We start from the raw sequence: 17,469 nt of genomic DNA on the forward strand, positions 1-17,469 counted from the left end.
AGCACCCAAACCCATTCCAGCCCCATCCCAGCACCCAAACCGGCACCCAAACCCACTCCAGCCCCATCCCAGCACCCAAACCAGCACTCACTCCAGACCCCATCACCAGCCCCACTTGTAGCTGAGTCCCTAAGGGCTGCAGGGCTGGTGAGGTGGGCAGAGAGAAATGCAAAAGCCCAGGCCACATGGAGATCATCTCTGCCAGCATCAAATAGCAGCTGAAAAGACAAGCATCCTTCCTTCTTGCTCTCAGTCTCCCTCTCAGTTTCTTTTGAGCACAAAACCGGCACAACAGAAGAAAAAAAAAAAAAAGGGAGGAAAGAAAAGAAAGGGGCGACTTCCAGCCAGGCAGTAAAATGCCATCTGTCTCCTGATGGCTCATGTGACACTGACAGCCATCCGCTGCGAGCCAACACCAAAGGCACGACAGCCCATGATCCCCATCAAGGCGGGTGAGGGAGCGCCCTCCACTCTCTCCTAAACCCATCAAAAGTTTTTGAGTGGGGAATAAAAAATAAACCAGGCTGATCCTTGCTGCCCTTCCTGCAGGAAAACATGCTCAGGGCGGTAGTGGAGGTGACAGTGTCGAACTTTGGAGCAGGGCTGCCTGTCCCCCATGACTTTTCACTGTGCTGGGATCCCCTCGGATCCACCTGTTTCCCCCCCAGAAGCAGCTCCTGGAAAACAAAAGAGATGAACAGCAGGCAGCCCTGCGCAGCCCAACTGCTTAATTGCCTCCAGGGAAAGAGCCTGTTGACCCTGGGACCTTCGCAGGCTGGAAGAGCAGAGCCGAAAAGAGAGTTCTTGTGTGAGACAGCCGTGCTGCCATGGCTAACCCTGCGGACACTGCCCCAAAGAGGGAAGCTGCAACTCAGGTTTCCTGGGAGCACAGATGTCTCTAGATGACATATCCGCTTCTCAGAAAGAGACATGCCCTGATTCAGACCCAGAGGAGATAGCAGGGAAGTTCCCATGCAGTGTATGAAAGAGGAAAAGCCCCAAATATTCCTGGTTTCGCTGGGCTCTCAGCCCACCGAAGGACTTAGCTGGATAGTGGAAGGTGCAACCTTCTGCCCTGCATCTGGAGCAGACCCTCGCAAGCTCAGCATCCTGTGGTGAGGCTGCTCTGCATGGGTGAAGGAGCTTATGGCACGTCCTGGCCAGGCTGGGCACAATGTCACAAACCCACACGGAGACATGACCACCTTTACGCCAGCTGGGGCCAAAGGACCCGTACAGCAGTGAGGTGTCCATGCACCCCTTCTCTGGAGCATCAAGCCCACCATGAGGAGCCAGCAGCACAGGCCAGCATGCACTTCCTTCCCCATAAACCTTTTCTCATTCCCACCCTCAACATCCATGCCATTGCTCACCGTGATCTCACCAACATGGACCTGAGTTGCTGTCTCCTGAGAACAGACTTGCAGGAGGAGTCACCAGTCACACACAGAGCTGGGGAGATGACACGAGGGGGGACTGGAGGCTGGTTCCTCTGCCTGCTGAGGGATCAGCAGGATGATGCTGTAAGGGTCCACCACACCCTTGGACACGCACGTCAGCTCTCAGGCATGACTGGGCACCCTGTCAGGTTCTGGGCACCTTCGCTGGGTGGAACTGGAAGTCCAGGGCAGCAGGAGGTGGGAAGCTCCCACCAGCCCAGCTGCAAACTCACAACTCCCCTTTGGTGCTGGTGAACAACCCGAAAGTCACTCATGGCTCAGCACGATCCCAGGGGGAGATGCTGCCAAAACCGAGCACCCCTAACTCCTTCTCCTTTGAGTCTGACAACACATAGTGTCTTCCTAAGCCTCTGAGCCCAGACAGGTGAGGGCCTTGAACTGCAAGTAGTCATCTTAGATGCTTTACTAAGAGACCTGGAGTTACAGTGTTTGCAGACACAATGTCTGAAGGGCATCCTCAGAGGAAGGGAGGCAGAGAAAAAGCCCAGCATTCATCAGGTCTGATCTCTGAATCGCTGATCGCTGGACACCCTGCATGGGTTGGGATCCTCCCTCAATTCAAGTGTTGCACGAAGCCAGCCTTGCCCCTGTCCCAACTCCACCAGCAAGACTGAAGCAGCCTGTCAGTGGCTGCTGATACCCTGGTCCTGCCAGATGAAGCCACCAGAGAAAAGGCACTACATTTCACACTGTGTGCTGTCTCAGGGACAGCCCTGGTGTTTGGCATTGCCAGAGGGAGGAGAGAAGGGCTGGACGCACAGCTGTCTCATAAGGGTGGGCAAAGAAACAGTAAGATTGGCCCAGGGCAACTAGGACAACACCCGGCCACGGGACACAGTGCAAGGGCAACACCTCTCTCCCTCACCATCTGCAGGAGGTCGGTGCTGCCATCTGGAAAAGCTGCCATGCAGAGCTGCTGCAGTGAGAGCACACCACAAACGTAGGCTGTGAAGCCTGGAGGACCCTGGCGTATCACACAAAATTTGCCAGGCAGACTCCCAGCATCATCTCCCCCAGCATCACCTCCCCCAGCTCCTGGTCACAGTTTTGCTGCCCACCATCTTTACAACTATTCCTAAACTATTTGACCCCAGAGGGTCTCCATCTGACCTCTGCAGCAATCCCTGCCCCCACGGGTATCTCAGGTGACACCTCGAGTGACCCCTAGACACATCCTGCTCCCCTCGATGCCTGCCCTGGCTGTATCTCTAGGGCTTTTACAGGAGGATGGTGCATGTGTCAATCAACGAGGACCAGGATTTGGAGCTGTCTGGGAGACAGGAAGAACATCAGTATCAGAAACAGCATGGCCAGTGATTCTGTCTTGGACTTGGCACTGGTGAGGCCACACCTTGAATACTGGGTTCAGTTTTGGGACCCTCACTACAAGAAAGACATTGAGGGGCTGGAGTGCTTCCAGAGAGGGGAACAGAGCTGGGGAAGGGGTCTGGAGCCCAGGGGTTCTGGGAGCAGCTGAGAGACCTGGGGTTGTTTATCCTGGAGAAGAGGAGTCTGAGGGGAGACCTCATCGCTCTCTGCAGCTCCCAGAAAGGAGATTGTGGTGAGGTGGGTGCAGGTCTCTTCTCCCAAGTAATAGGTGATAGGACAAAAGGGAATGGCCTCAGTTCCGTCAGGGCAGGTTCAGATTGAACATTAGGAAAAACTTCACTGAAAGGTTTCTCGGGCACTGTCAGAGACTGTGCAGGGAGGTGATGAGTGCCTGTCCCTGGAAGGGTTTAAAAGCCGGGTAGATGAGGTGCTCAGGGTCCTGATTTAGTAGTGGACAGGTACGGTTGGACCTGATGATCTCAAAGGTCTTTTCCAACCTTGGGATTCCATGATTCTGTAAGTACATGAAGAGCTTTGAGCCTAGGAAAAAAAATGTCTGCAGGGTGCAAAGAGCCCTAGAGAGATGCTGAAGAGTTTACTATTGTAGCAGAGGAAAAATCTCTGATTACATCGTGAAACAATGGTGTGAGGTTGCTTGGCCTCAGCCGCTGGTCCACAGGAGGGATGGAGACTGGCATTACTGCAGGAGGGGCTGGGAGGTGTGAGGATGCCTCCACCTCACCCCTGCGGGAGCCACAGGCCAGTCCTGGGTAGGGAGGAAAGCTCTGAAACAGCCTGGCCCTGCAGTGTTTAACCTGGATAATGATTAGCTAGGGAGGACGTGGCCATTCAAGGGCACGGGGTGGAAACAGCCCTTGTGCCTTTGCTTACACAGCACACACAGCTGGGCCATTCCCACAGCCAACACCCCAGAGAGAGCGACAGCAACGGGGAAATGCCGGCTCCGGAGCAGCATCCAAGGGCTTGAGATAGGAGAGCAGCCCAGAGGCTGCTGCCCAACCCAGCTCAGAACTTCCCCCGAACAAGAACTGACCCCGATGTACAGAGGTGCATCTCTCTGCAGAGATATTTTTGCATCCAAAGGCAAATCCGGTGAACTGGGATCTCATTCTTGGCCCCTGTTGCATCCATCAGAAGACATGTCTGGAGTTAATTTGAAGGTCTGGAGTCATGAAAAAGGCCTCTTTGTGTGTCTTTGACTCAGAGATCCCACAAGTTTAGCTACAACACTCTCTTACCTGCCCATGGAGTGGGTGCTTTCTCCTCCAGGGCCAGCTGCAGCAGTTTTACAGCAAACTCCCTCCTTTCACTACCCAGTTCATCCCCCGACACCCTTAGGATCCTGCCCAAAGCCTGGGATGAGAAACAACTGGTCTTCAGTCAATGTGTGATCCCAGCTCTGCAATGGGAGAGCGTCGAAACCCTGAGAAATCAGAGAGTGTGGCCACGGCTGACGGGATTCCTGCCTAGCTGAGAAGCATCCCTCCCAAAACCTCATCCAGAGCCACCCTCTGACCAAAAGCTGAAAGTATCAGTTTCTGTGCTTCCCCAAAACCTGAAAGCAAAATGTCAGGGCCAAGAGGCTGAAGGAATGGAGAGGCTACTTTGCCTGAATTGTTGAATCATAGAATTATGGAATCATTAAGCTTGGAAAAGACCTGTAAGAGCATCGAGCCCAACCATCAGCCCAACTACACTGTGCCCACTGAACCATGTTCCCAAGTGCCACATCTACACGTTTTTAGAACAGCTCCACGGATGGGGACTTCCCCACTGCCCTGGGCAGCCTCTGCCAGTGCTTCACCACTCTTTCAGGAAAGAAATCTTTCCTAATATCAAATCTAAACCTCCTCTGGTACAACTTGAGGCCATTTCCTCTGAACCTATCTCTTGTTACTTGGGAGAAGAGACCTGCATCCACCTCACCACAACCTCCTTTCTGGGAGCTGCAGAGAGTGATGAAGTCTTGTCCGGGCTAAATAGCCTCCTCTTCTCCAGGCTAAACAGCCCCAGGTCCCTCAGCCACTCTCAGAACCCCTGGGCTCCAGCCCCTTCCCCAGCTCCATTCCCCTTCTCTGGATGTGCTCCAGACCCTCAATGTCTTTCTTGTAGAAGACATAAACTGAACCCAGTATTCAAGAGCCGAGAGCAGGGGAAAGATCCCTTCCCTGCTCCTCCTGGCACATGTGCTACACATTGTGGGATCAAAGCACTAGACAATGCTGCTGTGAACCCTGCAGAAGAGACCACCAGCCCTGAGATCCTACCTGCTCACTCCTAATGCTTCCTGGGCCCTGGCACCAGGCTCAGCTACTTCACAAGGTTGGCTCTTGGCTCTGCCCACCGTGGGGTCCAGCACTGTGAACCTGCTGGCTCGGCACCGTGCCTGCCCAGAGCTCTGCTCCCCACAGAGGTGCCTGTGGGACCCACCTTTGACCAGCTGGATGGAGCACTGCATGGCTTCTCTGTGGCACTGAAGAAGGAGAGAATATGTCCAAGTTTTGGAGAGCAAATATAGGACATGTCCTCCAACAGGTACTCTTCTCTCTTAGTGTGAATAATTTGACACTGGGACTGGCACCCAGAGATGGGTTGGAACCTCTGCCTTTGGAGCATTTCAATACTTGAATTAACTGGCTTTGAGAAACCTGTCGCAGGTTTTAAGCCAGATCTGCATAGAGCAGAAGGTTGGACCAGAGACCTCCAGAGGTCCCTCCCAAATTAATTCTGTGATTCTTTCAGCACCCTTAATTTTCACTCTTTGCTGGCCAGGGAAAAGAAATGTGTCCATCCATAAATTCCCACCTAAGGCAAGTTTGGGGGGAAGCCAAGGTCTGGGTTTGACTGGCTGTGAGTACAGTTGGGTTTTGGTTTCATGGATCTGGGAAAGCCAAGGCTTGACGTGTCTCTCGTATATCCCTCCCACTCAAGGTAGTATTATTCTTCTTGTAAAGAGGGAACCACTTAAAATGACTCTCACAGTATGTCTCATCAGCTTGAGTGAACAGAAAAGTGAACATGAGCAGATCAGAGTTAAATTAAGTCCACTTCAGTTGTCAGTTAGGGGTTCAAAGCCACTTAATTAATACACTTCAGCTTTGTTAAACCAAAGAGACCCTTCTACCCACTTTCACTGCTCAGCAACTGAACAACACTACTCAACCCAAGTGACGTTTGAGGATCTTGCTGAACTTACCTAAGCCCAGATCCAAAATCTTCTTCTGATTCAGCAGACCTAGAACAATTTCCAGCATTGTATTAACCCTTTACTCCCCACTCAACCAGCGATATCTGCTGAAATAACTTAGAACCAGCAGGAGACTCCAGCTCAAGAGATCTCCTATATTTTCATATGTTCTTGAGTTTCCAAAACTCTCTGCTTTCTCTTAGGGTCACAAAGATGATCCGAGGGCTGGAGAACTTCCCATACAGGGACAGGCTGAGAGAGTTGGAGTTGTTCAGCCTGGAGAAGAGAAGGCTCTGGTTAGAGCTTAGAGCAGCTTCCAGTACTGAAAGGGGCTCCAGGAAAGCTGGGGACAGAGTTTTTAGCGAGGACAAGGAGTAACAGTTTTAAACTAAGGAAGAGGAGATTTATACTGGCTTTCAGGAAGAAATGTTTTACACTGCATGTGGTGAAACACTGCCACAGGTAGCCCAGAGAAGTAGTGGAGGCCTCATTTCTGGAAACGTTCGGGGTCAAGTTGGCTGGGACTCTGAGCAAACTGGTCTGGTTGGAGATGTCTCTGCTCCTCCAGGGGGGTTGGACAGGATGACCTGTAAAAGTCTCTTCCAACTCAAAGCATTCTATGATCCTATGATTCTCTTCTCTTAGGGCACCGAGAGCTGAACCTGCTGGAGATGCACAAGTCTCTGCACAACACTGACAGTTGGGGCTTCTCATTATATTTTTGTGCTGTTTTGGCAATAACTTCCCATTCCACACTTGAGTCCCCAAAGGATGATTTCAATTCCATTTCAAGCAAAAGATCAGACTCAAGACTTCCAAGGTCCCCTCGCGCCCATATTTGTAGGCCAACAAGTCCTGCCTCACAGCAGTCCCTGCCTTCACAGACGTGAGAAGTTCTTCTCTGTTCTGGTTCTCCTGCCAGTTCTGGATGGTCATTCCCAGAAATTATCATACAGCCCCATTTCTCTCCTTTGCAAGCAGTGTTAGTGGAGCACGAGCAAGCTGTGCTTCCTTTGGGTGCTGATACGCCCAGGACTGACTTGGATGTGCAAGAGTCTGGCGGCATCTCAGATCCAGACAGGTTCCTGCTTCCCACTCTACAATGCTGTCTCTATGTGAACAAACAGCTTTCTCTTTGTCCCTTTGTTTCTTTCTCTCTTTCTTCTTTTCTTCCTTACTTCCTACAAATTCTTCCTTCTAGTTCTTTCTTTATTTTCCTTCCTTCATCTCCCTTTCCTTCTTTATTTTTTATTTTTCCTTTCTTTGTCTTCTTTCTTTTTCTTTCTTTCTTTCTTTCTTCCTTCCTTCCTTCCTTCCTTCCTTCCTTCCTTCCTTCCTTCATTCCTTTCTTTCTTTCTTTCTGTCTTTCTCTTCTTTCTCTTCTTTCTTTCTTTCTTCCTTTGTCTTCTCCTTCCTTCCTTCCTTCCTTCCTTCCTTCCTTCCTTCCTTCCTTCCTTCCTTCCTTCCTTCCTTCCTTCCTTCCTTCCTTTCTCTTTCTTTCTTTCTTTCTTTCTTTCTTTCTTTCTTTCTTTCTTTCTTTCTTTCTTTCTTCGCCTCTTTCTTTCTTCTTTGCCTCTTTCTTTCTTCCTTCTTTTCCTCAGCATCCATTTGAATGACAAAGGTTTCTGATTACAGTCCTCCTGGGGAATCAAACAGCGAGGCTGCTGCTCACTTACTGACTGGCAGATTAAAACAGATAAAGGGAGAGATTTGTATATTGACTCTGTGTTTATGCAACTCATGTGCAAGGCCTGGCCAGGAGCAAAGGGGGATCTGACCCACATAAATAATAACGAGCAGCATTTTTAAACTAAATCATCTGGAAAATTCACAGATGATTCCGTCGGTTCCTTCTATTGTGTCACCACAGGGTCATAAATAATTCAGCCTTGCTCAAATATTTATGGAAATCAATTTAGCTCTCAGTCCAACGTCACCTCCCTGAGAAAACAGTTTCCTTTCGTATCTCAAGTGCAAACCGACTGCCCTCCATCTCACCAGCCTCCCCAGGGCCGAGGGCACCTGTAGCCTCCCAGCAAGACGCCCGGGTGCCAGCCCAGCCATGCAGGTCCCCAGACAGCTCTGGGGCCACGGGGACCACCAGGAACGTGAAGCTGTGTGTGGTTCTCCAGGAGAGAGGCAGGTCCAGCACCTGCTCTCTTCTGCTGTGACCATCCTGAGCTTCACGAGGAGGCATCTGTTCTGGCACAGGGCAATTGTCCACTCCAGAGAAGAGGGATAGCACTCAGCAAAGCTGCTGGCACATGGAGAGCAGCTCCTGTCCAGGTGACAAGCGGTCCCTGGAGCAATGATCTCTGCACAGGAGAGAGAGGATCCCCGATGCATTCGAAGGTCACAAAACAAACTCCCAGAGGAGCGAGCAGCTTCAGGGAGATCCCCATGCCCACTCCCAGGGCAAGGTCCATGCACGGCTTTGCCATACCCACTGCGGAGCAGCTGCTGCATCACCTGCACCACAACCCAGCTTGCTTCCTCACCTCCCCTCTGGCTGACACACGGCACAGATTCCCCATGATTATATAGCAAGACAAAAGGCACAACTCCATGATGAGCAAGAAGCCCAGGATCCCATTGCTGTGCACTCTGAACAAGGTGCTCTGGCTGGTCCTGGTAGGACACCTCCCTCCAGAAGCCCAGTGGCTGTGGCAAAGGCAGAAGACTGGGTGTAGGACCCAGTGGCAGTCCAGGCACCAGAAACTCAAAGTCTCTTCTGTAACTCGAACCAACTATCCCTTCCCGCTGACAGTCAACCAGCACAGGGGAAATAGGACAAGACATCAGTCTCAAGCACTCATGCATTGTGTGACATGACCCAGCTATGTCAGACTCCAGCTCTGCTCTTTCCAAGCTTTGGAGGTCTCTGTAATTCTCCAGATCAGTAGGATCTGAGCAGCCAAAAGCGCTGACCCACAAACCCAAACTAGAGACCAAACAGCAGAAGCAGCGTGGGCTCTTGGCTTGTGCTGAGCAGAAAGCTGCTGGAGGAGGAGACACTCCAGCTGCAGAGCCACAGGTCCTCCAAGCACTGGATCTGCTTGGCAGAAGACAGCAAAATTCAACTTCCAGTGATGGTCCATGATGGATACTCCACAGAACTGGTGGGTGTTTGGCGTGCTCCATGCAGCAAAATGAGAACTCTGTACGTCACCAACCCAGAAGACAGAGCCAAGCAGGGTGACTTGGAAGTCCATGGGAAGATTTGCACCTGCGTGGCCTTCACCCAAGTAAACACAGAGGAGACGGGAGACCTCGCAAAGCTGGTGCCACTTAATTATCATCAGATATGACGGGGCCCAGACTTATAGCTCAAATTGCCAGGCAGAAGAAAGCAAAGGTTAGAGAAATGACCACCAAAATGGAATAAAATGGTATCGGTCCTCTACCATGTCTTCTCTACATAAAAGTAAACCCCAGAACAGAAGAAAAATCAAACAAAACAGTGCCACAGACCAGGCACACAGAGCTTCACATCTGCTTTCCAAGGGCTTCTGCTAGAGTCAGCTCTCTCAGCACCAGACTGCTTCTCAGCCTCTCCTGCTTCACTCGTACATGACAGCGATGCCGAGGCACTCTCAAGGACCACGCACACCTCATGCCTGCACCTCTGTAGATGACACTAGAAGAGAGCACCGCTGCTGTTCCCACATGGAAGAGGACCAGTGATCCGCAGCGGGGACACTTGCAAGTGGTTCTGCAGGTGGTTCTGCAAGTGGTTGGAGCACCTTACATACGATGCCAGGCTGAGAGAGCAGGGGTTGTTCAGCCCAGAGAAGAGAAGGCTCCGAGGAGACCTTAGAGCAGTTTACAGTACCTGAAGAGGCTACAAGAAAGCTGGGGAGGGACTTCTTACAGAGGCATGGGGTGATCGGCCTGAGTGGGGGTGGTTTTACATTGGAGAGGGGAAGATTTAGACTAGACATAAGGAGGAGACTCTTTGCAATGAGGGTGGGGAGGCCCTGGCCCAGGTTGCCCAGGGAAGTTGTGGATGTCCCATCCCTGAAGGTGTTCAAGACCAGGTTGGATGGGGCTTTGAGCCCCCTGATCCAGTGGGAGGTATCCCTGTCCATGGCAGGGAGATTGGAATTAGATGTTCTTTAAGGTCCTTTCCAGCCCGAACCATTCTCTGATTCTATGAACCCCTTTAGTTCAGGTGACCCTCCCAAAGGAGACACCCCTCTTCTCCCTGCTGGCTGCTTTCACTGCTAGGGTTTCCAAGGAGCTGGCAGCTTCAGTGTGGAAGGGAAGAAGGAGCAAACCAGAGCCATCAGCCCTGCCCAGGAAAGCTGCAGCGGTCATCACGCTCTGCCTGCACAGCGAGGGGCAGTGCGATGCAGCCTGCCTGCAGCTCCCACCGCAGGGACACGTTTTCCCCAGCATTCTGGGACATGGGAGAAAAAGGGATCAGGATGTGCAGATGCTGCAAACAGAACTGTTCCTTGTTAGGGGAAAATCCTAGGGAAAATTTTGAGAAAAAGGTAGGTAGAATCCTTTTTCTGTTTTTTTCTTCCTGTCTGGAAAAGTCCCTCTCCTGTCCAGCACTGATGATTTGGGGCCTTTGAAAGAGCATTTGGATTTGTCAGAATGGCGATTCCCTGCAGACGGAAGAAATGGATGTTCCTGGGCTGCAGGGTCCTGAACTGCCCCACAGTTGGGATCCACCTCACGACTGTCCATAACTCAGAACACCATCGTAACAGTATCTACCTCTGCGCTCAGCACAAGGACATCGCCTGCGCGCTCTGCAGAGCTCTTCCATATGCATTAGCCGTGTTTTACTGAAAAAGGGGTTAATTTGTGCCCTCTTTTCCCCTACCACTGTAACACAATCAGTCTCAACAGAGCTACTTGGCTTTCTCTTCCCTTCTCCAGCCGTCACTTCTTGGCTCTTAATAAATTATTCAGCTTTCCTAAATATGCATAGGGGTCTCATTAACAACTAATTTTGCTTATTTAAAACAACTGCATAATCAAACCTCTATAGTGTTTTGCCTTTCTTATAGCCATGAATTATTCATGGGCTGGGAATCTGCATACAAATTTATTGATTCTTAAAAAGGAGCATTTTTCACAGCCTGGAAAAAAACAAACCCTGTTTATTCTGGTTTTGAGCATTTTGGCCCAAATTCCCATTTAACAAATCATATGGCGTTTTCCTGGGAACAGACAGCAGGCAAACTCATAGCATCACCAAATGCACCTGGAATTCCTGATTGTAACAAAAGGGAGTGTTTTCAACATTGCAGTTGATCATTTGGACAATCTTGACTTGCAGCCCCTTCTCAGAGCGCTAATGGTTTATTGTTGCAGCATCCACCATACACTGAGTTCTTGGTGCATTTAGGTCCTCCCATATGAGCTACAAAAGAACACCTGGCAAGAAAGGGACGTCTTGCTAAGGCGTGCAAAGCCACCAGTATCACTGGATCCAATCACAGAATCACAGAACCATAGACTGTCCTGAGTTGGAAGGGACCCACAAGGGTCATCAAGTCCAGCTCCTGTCCCTGCACAGGACACCCCAACATTCACACCACGGGGGATGAAGGCGTTGGCCAAATACTGCTGGCATATTGTCAGGCTTGGTGCCATAACTGCTCCTTGGGAGCTGTTGCAGGGCTCCACCACCCTCTGGGGGAAGAACCTTCTCCTAATGTCCAACCCAACCCTCCCCTGGGATCTTCCAGCCATTCTCTTGGGTCCAGAGAGAAGAATTCAGAGCCTTCTTCTCCTTCTCTCCTTGTGAGAAAGCTGCAGAGTGCAATGAGGTCTTCCCTCAGTCTCCTCTTCTCCAGGCTGAACAGACCAAATGACTTCAGCCACCCTTCACACGGCTTCCCCTCTAAGTGCTTCCTCAACTCCATGTTCTCCTCTGGAGGTTCTCCAGCAGCTTTAGATCCTTTTTATCCTGTGGTGCCCAAAATTGCCCCCAGTGCCCCAGGTGGGGTCGCACCAGTGCGGAGCAGAGCGGGACAACCCCCTCCCTTGCCCGGCTGGTGACGCCATGCTAAATGCACCCCAGGACATAGTTGACCCTCTTGTCTGCCAGCCTGTGTTTGTCCCACAAAGAAAGCATTGAAGAGAAAACCAGGTACAGGTTTGAGAGCTAAGATGACCCATGGCATGCTGTCAGCCTTCTGGTTTGCTCAGCCACCACCAAGAAGGGAAGCAGGGCGTCTAACACCCATACACATGACCTCGCACGTGCACACCCCTTGATTCACTTCCCTGGACTTCAGGAGAGGAGACTTTGGCCTCTTCTGGAGTCTACTCAGTAGGGTACCGTGGGATAAAGCCCTGGAGGGGATTGAGGGCCAAGAAAGCTGGTTAATATTCAAAGACCACCTCCTCCAAGCTCAGGAGCAATGCATCCCAACAAAGAAGAAATCAGGCCAAAACATCAAGAGACCTGCATGGATGAACAAGGAACTCCTGGTTAAACTTAATTGCAAAAAAAGGAAGCCTGCATGGGGTGGAAGCAAGGACAGCTGGCCCTGGAGTAATACAGATAAATCGTCTGAACAGTGAGGTTCGGGTTAGGAAAGCTAAAACCTAGATAGAATTAAATCTGGCCAAGGAAATCTATAGGTGTTTCTATGGGTATGTCAGTGACAAAAGGAAAGCTAGAGGGAATGTGGGCCCTCTCCAGAAAGAAATGGGAGACCTACTTGCCCAGGATATGGAGAAGGGTGAGGTACTTAATAATTTTTTGCCTCAGTCTCCACTGGTCAGGGCTCAAGCCACATCACACAAGTCACAGAAGGTAAAGGCAGGGACTGGGAGACTGAAGGTTCATAGACCATCTAACGAATGTGAAGGTGCTCAAGTCCATAGGATCTGATGAGATGCACCTGTGGGTCCTGAGGGAACTTACCACTGGCTCAGGGGCTCCAAGCCCCATCCAACCTGGCCTGGAACCCCTCCAGGGATGGGGCAGCCACCACTGCTCTGGGCAACCTGGGCCAGGGCCTCCCCACCCTCACAGCAAAACATTTCTCCCTAAGCTCTCATCTCAATCTCCCCTCTTTCAGCTGGGCACTGTGGACGTTCCAGCACATTGTGTCACAACAAGGTCACTTCAGAGCTGGCAGAACTACATGGATTATAACACACTGCTGTGAGTCACCCGTGGCTCTGCCAGAGCTCCTCACAGAGCACTTGGGGAAGACAATCACACTCACGGTGACCTCCGGAGATCAAGGCACCAAGGAAATGGCAGGTACTTTCAGGCTGTTCTGTCTTCTCAGTGACCCATGTCCCTGTTCATCCAAAAGCCATCGCTTCTTCTCCCGGCTTGTGACACCTCTGCGATCACAGCCTCGGCTGCTCCTGCCCACACAGCTCAGCTCTGAGGTCCCTCAACCAGCTGAGCTGTGCTGAAGAACTGAATGCCGCTGCCCCGTCTGGAGCTTGGGCAGAGAATGGTCTGGGTGAATGGTGAGGAAGGAGAGGAAAAACAGAAAGCTGAGACAGAAAAGCAGTAGGAGGAAAGGATGGGATAAAACTGGTGAGCTGTTCTGCTTAACCAAGGAGACAAAGCAGCCAAACTGATTGTTTGTAAACCGGAGTCTTGTGAAACTTTGGAAAAGCATTCAGTTTCTTAAGTAAGAGAAAACCCTTTACTCAGCTCTTGTGAGACCCCACCTGGAGCCCTGCGTTCAGTTCTGGAACCCTCAGCACAAGAAGGACATGGAGCTGTTGGAGTGAGTCCAGAGGAGGCCACAGAGATGATCCAAGGGCTGGAGCACCTCCAGTGTGAGGACAGGCTGGGACAGTTGGGGTTGTTCAGCCTGCAGAAGAGAAGACTCTGGGGAGACCTTAGAGCAGCTTCCAGTATGGAAAGGGGCTCCAGGAAAGTTGGGGAGGGGATCAGAGAGTGTAGGGGTAAGATGAGGGGAACGGTTTTCAGCTGAAAGAGGGGAGATTGAAATGAGATCTCAGGAAGAAAAGCTTTGCAGTGAGGGTGGGGAGGCCCTGGCCCAGGTTGCCCAGAGCAGTGGTGGCTGCCCCATCCCTGGAGGGGTTCCAGGCCAGGTTGGATGGGGCTTGGAGCCCCTGATCCAGTGGGAGGTGTCCCTGCCCATGGCAGGGGGTGGGACTGGATGGGCTTTAAGGTTCTTTCTGATCCAACCCATTCCATGATTCTATGATTCTTAAGGCAGAATATTTAACCCCTGCTCTGATCAAACAGATGAATGATCCCATGACAAACTTCATTTAATCAGAACAGCAGGAACTTGACAAAAATCCCAGTCGTACACCAAGGCACACAATAACCAGGATCCTCCTGGAGCAGCCTTGCGCACAGGCCTGACTTTACAACCCAGGAGAAGCTGTGCTGACAGCATCGCAGCTGCTTTAAGAGCAGCTATACACGGGTTCTCAAGAGCTAATTTTGTACAAACAGCAGCCCTGAAACAGCGGCTTCTGGGAAACAGATCCAAAAACACAGACACCAGGCAAGGAGAAGAGCCTGTTTCAAGCCTGGATGCTGAAGAAGTTCTTAGCAGTATGGCCAGGAAATTTTGGTCACTGTTGAAGAACCAAGTTTGTGATCTTGTTTTGCAAGCGCGTACAATGTGAGTGCAAATGAAAACCCTCCGAAAGGCATCCGCATGACTCTGGTTGGGAGAGTGCTCAGGTAGGGACCGCAGTCCGACAGGATGAGTCACAGCAGAGTGCAATCCATGTGTCACTGGAGGCAGATGGTATCTTGCTCCAGGAGTCACAGCCCTGTGTGCAAAAGCCTTTAGGTTAAAAAAGTCCCATTCACTGCCTTGAGATTGAAATCTGTGTTCCACAGCCACTTTTGACCATAGCAGGAGAGGAGAAAGGTGCAAGCATGCTGGTTTCACACAGAGCACACTGCTGGTGGGCACTGACAATGAGAACAAGAACATAAGAGCTTCATGCAGAGATTAACACGTGTCCAAAAAACAACCTGTATAAATTGTGCGAGGTAGCTCTGTGAGGGTGGGGAGAACCTGGTCCAGGTTGCCCGGAGAAGTGGTGGCTGCCCCATCCCTGGAGATGCTCAAGGTCAGGTTGGATGGGGCTCTGAGCAACCCGATCCAGTGAGAGGTCTCCCTGCCCATGGCAGGGGGTAGAACTGAATGGGTTTTAAGGTCCCTTCCAGCCCAAACCATTCTCTGATTCTATGATTCTATGAGTTGACTTCAGGTACCTCATAGAAAAAATTAGAGCTTTCTTTCTTCTGTAAGATCAGGCTCCTGTCCCAGTTTCTGTGGCTCCATTCTGTCTCTGTTCCTCTCTCACAGCCCCTGCACTTTATGAGATCTAAGTGCATCCCATGATTGCAGTAAAGAACTGGTAACCAGGATGCTTGGGTCCTGCAGAGGGTGGAGAAGGTGCAGCCCTCAACTTGTTGGGTGAGAATGAGACAGTCACCTTCCTCTCACAGACCTCTTTTTCCCAGATGGAGAGGGTTCTATTTACCCATATGCATAGATACTGTTTTACAGCCTGGGTTAACGTTGATTTCCAAGTGACTGCGCTAAAATCTCATCCAGTCCTTAGCACCCATTCAGTGCTTCCCTCTTTCCCAGCACTTCACAGGTCAACTGCAAAGCCACACAGATGCATCAAGAAGATGATAGGTGGTATCAAAAGCATGGCTCCTTCCTGCTACTGCTCTTCAGAGTGCGTTCCCCAGGGAGAGACCCCTCGCACAGCACCCAAGAGGTGATCACTTGACTCCTCCAGATGCCTTTTACCCATCACAGCTGCACCTCCTGACACGTACTCCAGACCTGCTCTTCAGAGACAGGCAGCTGACCTGCTCTTGACACCTGCATCCAGGCAGAGCCCAGCACATGCGCATCCGTTCTCCACCTACCCACGGCTTAGTAGGAGCAGATGAAATCCAGAAATGGCATGAGAAGCAATATACAAATGGGTCATTTGTTGTTTATGTCTTCGCTGCACATGTCTGAGTACCTTTCTGCTCAATCCCAGTGGGTGAGCACACTGGTTCTGTCCCTTCACAGCCTCCCTGCCCGCCTGCCCACAGCCACCGCTGCCCTCTCTGCCCATCCCGTGGAAACAGGGAGCGGCAGGGAATGTCTGGATTCCATAAGAAGCTGAGATACTCATATAGGCAGCATTAATTACAACTCTTAACATTTAATTATAGGTTTCCTTGGTTTCCACTGTATATTTACAGCCAAAAAACTTTGCTAATTGCCTCTGTATTTCCATAGCTCGGACATGAACTCACACTAGCGATGGCAGAACCAATCTGTGCGGTCCAGACCAGCTCATGAACTTAACGATCCACCACCCGATTGCAGTCACCCAGAGAGAGCTGAGAGAAGTCACCAGGTGTTCCCCACCCACCTCACCCCCTGCTTCCAACAACAGCGTGTCCCAAAAATAGCCTCAAGCAGTTCAGGAGAAGAAGAATCTCCTTGAGATCAGCAGAGGAAGGGAACTGCAGAGTTGAGCCTTTAGGGCACATGGGGAAAGTGAGGCCTTCAGGAGCACAAGACACTGTGCCAGTGGAGCTCCTTCTAACTGGACGGCAAAAGAAGATCGGATCTTATGCAAAAATATGCAGATGAGGGCAGATTGTTGTCAGGGTCACAACCTGTGTTCTTCATCACATGCCCACAACTTCCCATGGATGCGTATGGGCACAGTGCAACGGAGGCAGCGCAGGGACTAACATTGTAAGGCTGAGTCATAACGTGGAATGTCCTGTCCACATCCCTTCAGTGCAGTTCCCTGCTCCCTTCCCATTCTCCCACTCCATTGGGAGCATGGTGTAAGTTCCACGATGGGTTTGTGCTCCTTTTGCAGCAGCAATTCCAGGCCTGGAGGGGAGTAGCAGCAGGACACAGCGAGAAGTGAACAACCTTGCTTCTGCACTAATTCCAGAACTATTTCAGAAAGGTGGACATGCAGAGCTGGGCTTCAATCAGGACGTTACACCTCTCTGAGCAATGGATGTCTCTTATCTCTGCTGTGGAGAGGCAGCTGCTTCCTCCAGTCAAATTAGGGGTTATGTGACCCAGGCACAAGAGCCCATGGCATGTTTTGTAACATCACTCATTTCCCCTGAAGATCCTCCCTCAGTTCTTGCCAAAGGGACAGGTCCAACTTGACAGGAGGCACCTGGTCATTCCCAGAACCAGGTGTGATCAATGCAGATGTTCTGCCCTCCCCAAACACGGGCAGGAAACCTGCCTCGCGCAGAGCCACTCCCTGCCTTCCCTGGAAGCTGAGCTGCCGTGGCGGGGACGTGCCCATGGGATGACTGTGCAGGAGCTCCACTACAACGATGAGGAGCAATGAGGTGAACCCAACCATGGGAGGTAGGGAGCAGCAGTTGCTCTACCCAGCTTCCCAGGACAGCCTCATTCTGAAGCATGTCCTGAGGACCACCTCCTAAGACAAGACGAGGGTGGCTGCCATCTGGATCGTGGCACAGTGGCC

The sequence above is a fragment of the Cuculus canorus genome, chromosome 22 (assembly GCF_017976375.1).
Source record: "Cuculus canorus isolate bCucCan1 chromosome 22, bCucCan1.pri, whole genome shotgun sequence".
NCBI classification, from domain to species: Eukaryota; Metazoa; Chordata; class Aves; order Cuculiformes; family Cuculidae; genus Cuculus; species Cuculus canorus.